An 8,130-nucleotide genomic window follows, 5' to 3' on the forward strand; every position below is an offset into this window, starting at 1 on the left:
AGAGGTTACTTAACATGCAGTTAGGAAAGGCTATGGATCTGGAAGCAGTGCACACTGGAGTATAGTTGGACATAAGGAAAAGTGACATCTACTGATTAGGTAATTCCCCTCAGGTGTGGACATTACATTGTAAGTGCTGTCTCCATGAGCTGTGAATACTGTTTGGGATAATCAGTGGCAACTGGATATCTTCTGTACATTTTCTCAATGTGTCCCTCTTTCTCTTAGCAATGCCTCAAATTTCTTGTAGAAAGCTTTGGAAATGTTATGAGTGCACTCTATAGAGTATCTCAGTTGTACTCAAGTTCAAGCTCAGCAACGATATTCAGCTACTTGAAGTCTACTAGCGCATGAAATCCAGTGATTCTCTGACCCATGCTTTCATTCAATAAATTATGTGATTTTCTTTAAGTTTTCCATCAGATTTAGAAGCAGCTAGCTCACATCATAGTCCTTCAGTCTTCATAATAACAACCACTTAAATTTTTACTTTCAATAAGCACTTTATTACAAGTATCCATGGCTAATGATTTAATGTTCTGTTAACTCTGTGTCAGAAATTACTAGTGCTTCCTCAAATGATATTAACCAGATGCTCGTTGCCTTCAACTCTATGTTGTACATGTGCTCTCAATTCCCATTTCCAGTGTCCAGATTTTCCATAAGCATGCCATTTTGTAATGAATGCATCAGTCAGTCTTTTTAGTTGTATAGAAAAGAATTCTATTATTAAACCTTTTAGAAAAGTTGCCGATACCCTACAGTGTTTCCAGGACTATGTTAGAAACTGAGTGGAGTATAAAGTAGTATTCCTAGGATCCATCACTGAATGCAACTTAAGATTACCCTCTTTTGGCAAGAAGCTGATCTGGCATTCTTTGCAAGGTTTCTTTCCTCCTTTATTGTTATTTTTGTATCCATCTTTGCTATGAAGAAGATATCGGATGCCATTTCACTGATATGCTACAACTCTTTGAATTTAATATCTATAATCAATTACATGAAAAATAAATTATATAATATAAAGACATATATATATAGGCTTATACATTTTCACTGGAAATTCAGATATACCGAAAGGAGGAGAGTCAGAGAGGAATATCTTCCATCTGCTGATTCACTCCGAAAGTGGCCACAATGGCCAGAGCTGTGCCTATCCAAACCCAAAAGCCCGGAGCTTCTTGCAGGCCTCCCACGTGGGTGCAGGGTCCCAAGGCTTTGGGTCATCCTGCTCTGCTTTCCCAGATCACAAGCAGGAAGTTGGATGGGAAGCAGGACCACTGGGATTAGAACCAGCGCTCATATGGGATCTCACGAGAACTTTAGCCACTAGGCTAAAGTAGGTCCAGCTGCACATACATTTAAGAAAATTTATCTTAGTGCTTGCTTAGGCAGCACATATACTAAAGTTGAAGTGATACAGGGAAGATTAGCATGGCCCCTCTGCAAGGATGACACTCAAATTCATGAAGCATTCCATATTTTGTAAATATATATATATATATATATATATCAATATATATATATATCATAAACTAAAAGCTTTTTTAAACCTTAGGTCTGCTTTCTAACAAACTTCCTGAAACTTATTTTTTATAGCTGTTAACTAGTTTACTTGTTTCTTGAAACCTAAATCAAGACATAAATATATTTACATCATGAAACACACTTGTTTTTATTCTCTATGGTATAAGAATACACTTTGCAGTTGTGGATATGGCTGAAGAATGTTGGAAATTCATGTTATACCCTGAAACAGTATTAATTATTATATTCTTTTTGCAATATTAAAGCAACAATTTAAAACTATTCAAGTAGTTTATGCACAACTCTAATCTATGTTAAAATTATTCAATGGGTGAGCAACTGAGAGGACTAACATCTAAAATATGAATTTATTTGAAAGATGAGTAAGAATGGCAGATAGTGAAGACATATTGTGAAGAAAATAGAGTATTACTATTTCGTTAGGTTGTTACCTTATTTCATACTGCTTCTCTTAAAAATAGCACATAAATATGTTTATGCAATTTGAAGTGCATCAAATATTTACATGCAAGGTATAACTTTCAATTCCATGAAACCACTAAATTATCTTTGTGGTGATGTCAACAATGAATACTTTAGAACTATTTATTTAGATCTATAACTCAGGAGAACAGAATGTGAAAGTTTTGAGATTGGATCAGTGACAATTTTGGGTCTGTTGCCCTGAAATTTCTCCTTTTCAAAACTGGCTCTATATCAAGCAGCTCTGTCCCTATAAGCCAGTTTCCTGGAGCTTCTTACGGCCGAGTGGGTTTCTCACCCAGTTCAATGAAGGACACCAAGAGTAGCTGCCACTTTGGAACAGTTTTTAAAAATGTAAACTCTTTTGATGTTATAAGTAGTTTCTTAGATGCAAATCTCATGAATCTGTGAATCTCTTTTGGCATTCAGGAGAGTATTTCAGCCTCACTAATTTTATTACAGTAAGATGAGCTATTACTGTTTTTATCATCAATTTTGTGGCCACCACTATGGCTATTGAGCAAGCTCTGCAAAGACTGTTGGAAGATAATTAAAGTTTGTAAAGAAAACTTCTTCCCTCTAGATTTGGAAATTAGTTTTGCAGTCTCGGTAAATATGTATTTGCTGCCCATATTTATAGGATCTGTGCCCAGTATTCCAGCAAAAGTGATTTCTACAACCTCCTTGACAGCATGATTCTTGCATTTTTTAAATCTTTTAGTCAACCAAAGCATTTTCCTTTTTCTAAGATTTTGTATAAATTCTGACTGAAGAATACTCTTCCTTAATGATACATGAATCTTCACACTTGTGTCTATTGTGGATATTTAGTTTTTAGACAATAACTTGTTATTTAATTAATTAACTACTTTATTTCAGGGACACAATGAGAAAGATAAGGGATAATTAGGGGTTCCTAGCTGTTAGTTCACTGCCCAAATGCTGACAACTACAGGGACAGGGCCGGGCCAAAGACAGAAGATGGGAACTCAAAGCATGACTCTTTAATGCATGGCAGAGATTTCAACGACTTGACCTACCAGCTCTTGCCTCTCAGAATATGCATTAGAAGGGAGCTGAAAGCAAAACAGAAATAGGAAATAAATAAATTCAACAACTAATTCTGGACTAGGACAATCCAGTTGGTATTCTAATACCTAAGTCCTTGAAAACCTATTTGTGACCCATTATTCAGTAACTAATGCAATGTTTTTAAGAGTCATGGTGCTACAGATATTCATTGCTAGTAACACTGATGTAAAAAAGAAAAAAAAAATCGTGTTAAATCAGGAGCAATCTTTTCTTTTTTTTTTTTTAAGATTTATTTTATTTTTATTTTTATTACAAAGTCAGATATACTGAGAGAAGGAGAGATAGAGAGGAAGTGGAGCTGCCGGGATTAGAACCAGCAGCCATATGGGATCAAGGCGAGGACCTTAGCCACTAGGCCACACTGCCAAGCCCCAGGAGCAATCTTTTCATCCTTCCCTTTTATAAGGTGAATATTTCCAACGTTTTCTCTAGTTGCACTTGAATTCATATCATAAAGTTGAAATTTTTGTTTCAGAACTGATATGCAATGTATACTACTCAAATATAGAAGAAAATTTGATTTTGTCATTCTATTATAGCTTGCTAATTATTTTACTCTTTTTCTTGAAGTCCCCAAATTTCTTTTTGTTACATTTTGTTATTATTATTCATTTTATGATACAGTTCCATATTCTCTTATCCTGTCCCCAATTCCCTCCTCCCCACCTAGTTCCTCTATATCATTACTAATATATAGTTCTTCATACACAGTTATATGTCCATCATTGCGGGCATGGACAATGGCAGAGAGTCCAGAATCCTATTGTTAAGATAAAGTAAACAGTTTCATTGTAAGTCCATCTTTGTCTGGAAGTAGAAATGCATACCACACTGCATCCTCACATCTGGATGTTAGTCTCCATTACACAACTGCTGTACATCCCCTTAAATGAAGTCATAATACAAAATCAACAATAGAAAGAAAAATAGGAATTTACAATGCCATGAAGTTAAATGACATATTACTAGATATGACAGTCTCCATTACACAGCTACTATATATCCCCTTAAATGAAGAGCCACAAAACAAAATCAACATCTGGGAGAAAAAAGAAATTAACAACACCGAGAAGTTAAATAACATGCTATTAAATGACTAACGTATAGCTGAAGAAATGAAAATCAAGAACCTTCTTGAAGAAAATGATGCCACTGCATGATCTATGGGTCATTGAATGATTTAATCAGAAGAAAGTGTTTTGAAGAGATAAAACCAACAGAAAAACAACAAAATCCATGCGATATAGTTTCCGCTGATCTTTGTTGGTGAAGTTGTCTCCTCCAGACAATAAACAGATGGGTTTTGTTTTTTAATCCAGTCTACTAATCTACGACTTTTGATTGAGCTTAAGCCATTTACATTCAGAGTTCAATATGTATGGATGTTAGTTTGTCCTGTCATTTTTGGAATGGGTTGTTCATTGGTTTAGTCTTCTGTTGTCATTTTACTGGGATGTTCTTCCCGTTTGCTTTGGTTTTGGTAGGTGCTATTCCTCTTCTCTGTCAAGAGAACTTCTTGAAGTATCATTTGTAGGGCAGGTTTGGAAGAGGCAAATTCTTTTAACTTTTCTTTACTATGGAAGAATTTTATTTCATTTTTGAAGACAAAAGAAAGCTTTGCTGGGTATGTTATCCTAGACTGACAATTTTTTTCTTTTAGAATCTGGAATATGTTGCTCCATTCTCTTCTGGCCTGTAGAGTTTCCTGTGAGAGATCTCCTGTGAGTTAAATTGGTATTCCTTTATATGTCAATTCATTTTTTTCACATGTACATTTCAGGAATTTTTCCTTATGTTCAATTGAAGAGAGCTTGATGATCATGTGTCTTGGTGAAGATCGCTTTTGATCAAGCTTGTTGGGAGTTCTCTGCCCCTCCTGGAACTTGTTTCCCAATTCTTTCTCCAGATTAGGGAAATTTTCCTTTATTATTTCATTAAATACATTTGCAAACTCAACTTCTCTTTCTGCACCTTCTGGGACTCCCATAACTTTTAGATTTGGCCTCTTAATAGTGTCTTTCAATTCTTGAATACTTTTAGATTTGGCCTGATTCAGCTTTGCTTCCAGCTTTTTTTTGCTTCCCTCTGGTGACAGGAAGTATCTTCCAATTCTGAGATTCTTTCTTCTGCTTGCTTCATTCTATTTTGGAGAATCTCCACTGTACTTTTAATTTGCTCTACTGTATTCTTAATTTCTGATATATCATCCTTGATTTGCTTTATTGCTTCCTTAAATTCTTTGGCCTCTTGCATGAGCTTTTCATTGTTGATCAGAAGCTTTAAAATGAGTCTCATGGACTCTGTGTTCCCCATTTTCTCAATGTCTTCCTCAGTTAACTCTGAGGTTGGCATAGGGTTTTGCTCCTTTGCAGGGAAGTCTTCATTAATATTCATTGTGCCTTTTTGCTCTTGATCATTGTACTTTTGGTTAGCAGAGTCTTCTCCTCTGGGCAGGTTTCTAAGCTGTGTCACTCACAGGTCTACAATGCGATTTTACTTATTGCAGTTGGTACACAACTCTTTGCTTGCAGCCAATTGTTTCAGTCCCTCCAGCGAATTCCAGGTCTGGGTTCTTTTGTTAGATTTCCACCATTGTCTCCGTAGCCCCAGCTCCTGGCCCACCACTCTCCACCTCCTGTGATACCGTGCTGAGGCTGCACTGTTGTCTCTGCAACCTTTCTCCCACTTCTAGTTGGAGCAGGTCCCAGGATTAGAGAGACACCAGGTGTCCTATATAGCTAGGTTGTTGGTGGTGCTGATCTTGTCAGAACCTGTTGGACATTAGGTCTGGGTGCCACACGGACCTATTTTGACCCATCTGATGCCACAGTTGGCATTATTTTCCTGTGGGACCAGTGCAATCCACTGACGTCAGCGAGTGCTCCCGAGCTCAGCACATGCACAGTTCACTGTTGTCCCCTGCAGTCCTAAAGCTATTGCCACAGTGCGCAAAATGGAGTCTGACATACCACTACTACAGTTCTTGATCTGCTGGCCATCAGATCTGAGGGCTACCCAGACCTGTCTTGGGTGGAACTTGTAGAGTGCCACATTGCTGCATTTCACTGAGTCAGAAATGTGTTCACTCCCAGGCCAGTGTATGCTCAGTCTTTTCCCTTGCCATTGCCTCCGTAGGCAAAATGGAGCCCAGTTTGGCTCTAGGGGGCTGACCGGGCTGTGAAATCCACCCTGATCTCGCACTGCCCATCTGGGATCTGCTGCTCTGTCTCTGCTCCTGGTCAAATCAAGTGGACCAGCAGGCTGGACAATTCTTTGTCTGGGATCACCTCCGAAGCTCCAAGTGAAAGTCCCTTCCCACCTGGTTGCTGGTGGAGTTCAGATCTCTGTTAACTGAATGCTGCTGGAGTGTCATCATTGCAACACCACACCGCTGTGCCCGCTGCTTTCCTGTGTCTGTCAGTCTCCAGATACCCCTCTGTTGTTGTTCTGTTCTTTTCTATTTCCTGAAATATGTCCTCTCTGCTTCATCCTGATTAAATGTTTTTCTTTCCGTTTAAACGTGTCTTTACCCTATTCCGCCATCTTGATTCTCCTGAAGTCCCCAAATTTCTTAAAGTGCTAAATGGTTTTATAACATTTGTGGTGAGATAACATATTTTACCCATTATATTATGGTAGCATTACTTTTAGTATTTTTTGCTTTTCTGCACTTAACAATACTTCTACTATTTTTAAATTATTATTTTCTTTTTTGTACACTTCCACTTTTACAATTACTTTCTTTCAGTCCTTGAAAAATCTTGCATTTGTTTCTTGCCTTCACAATTTCTGCTTACGATTTCACTTCTCTTCCAATCATTTCTCCAATATTTAAGTATTAAATTTTACTCAAAACTTCCATGATCATCCAGCATTTACAATTTAACTACCATTTCTTGTTGTATTTTTCTAGGTATATCAGGTATGGAATTTATTTATTGTTTTGAATTCATGGGTGTAAGCTATTTGTCAAATTTGAACTTTTTTTAAAGATTTATTTATTTTCATTAAAAAGGAGGGTCTACAGAGAGAAAGAGAGACAGAAAGATCCTACTGCTGCTTTACTCCACGTGTGGCCACAATGGCCAGGGAAGAGCTCATTCAAAGCCAAGATCCAGGAACTTTTTCCAAGCTTCACATGTGGGTGCAGGATCCCAGTGCTTTGGTCCTTCCTCCTCTGCTTTCCCAGGCTACAAGCAGGGAACTGGATGGGAAGTGGAGCAGCTGGGACCTGAACTGGCACCCATACAGATTACAGTATATGCAAGGTGAGGATTGAGCTACTGAGCCTTTGTGCTGGGGCTTGAAGTATTTTACAGCTTTTATCCTTTCTCTCATCCAAAGAAATTATGAAATGATGATTATTTGAAAAATCAAGAAAATATGATTATTAAAAATAATACACAGATGAAATAAATTTATCTACTTATCACTTTTAAATGACCACCCAGGGACATCAGATATTTTATTATATCCCCACCTGCTCTGAAATAATTTCTGCTGTTCAATCTGCAAGTTTGCTGTATTTTTCCTTCCTCTAGATTTCCTGTCCTGAGCATATCCTTCAAGTTTTCCATTGCAGATCAATTTTTTTTTAAAGATTTATTTATTTTATTACAAAGTCAGATATACAGAGAGAAGGAGAGACAGAGAGGAAGATCTTCCATCCGATGATTCACTCCCCAAGTGAGTGCAACGGCCGGTACGCGCCGATCTGAAGCCGGGAACCAGGAACCTCTTCCGGGTCTCCCATGCGGATGCAGGGTCCCAAAGCTTTGGGCCGTCCTCTCCTGCTTTCCCAGGCCACAAGCAGGGAGCTGGATGGGAAGTGGAGCTGCCGGGATTAGAACCGGCGCCCATATGGGATCCCGGTGCGTTCAAGGCGAGGACCTTACCCGCTAGGCCACGCCATCGGGCCCAAATCAATATTTTTTTAATTTAAAAATTACATTTAGATTTCTTTGTGTATTTCTTGTGTGACTGTGTTTTTATTTTGAGAGTATTTACAATTACTCATTAAAGCATTTT

At 37.9% G+C, this 8,130-nt stretch overlaps 1 non-coding gene across 1 annotated transcript; it reads left to right on the forward strand.

Moving 5' to 3' along the window:
* Nucleotides 1-1,379: 1,379 nt before the first annotated feature.
* Nucleotides 1,380-1,486, forward strand: LOC118758018 (U6 spliceosomal RNA). Its single transcript, XR_004995485.1, has one exon. It is a non-coding gene; the product is annotated as a U6 spliceosomal RNA (small nuclear RNA).
* Nucleotides 1,487-8,130: the final 6,644 nt, after the last annotated feature.

Source organism: Ochotona princeps, chromosome 12 (assembly GCF_030435755.1).
Source record: "Ochotona princeps isolate mOchPri1 chromosome 12, mOchPri1.hap1, whole genome shotgun sequence".
Classification (NCBI taxonomy): Eukaryota; Metazoa; Chordata; class Mammalia; order Lagomorpha; family Ochotonidae; genus Ochotona; species Ochotona princeps.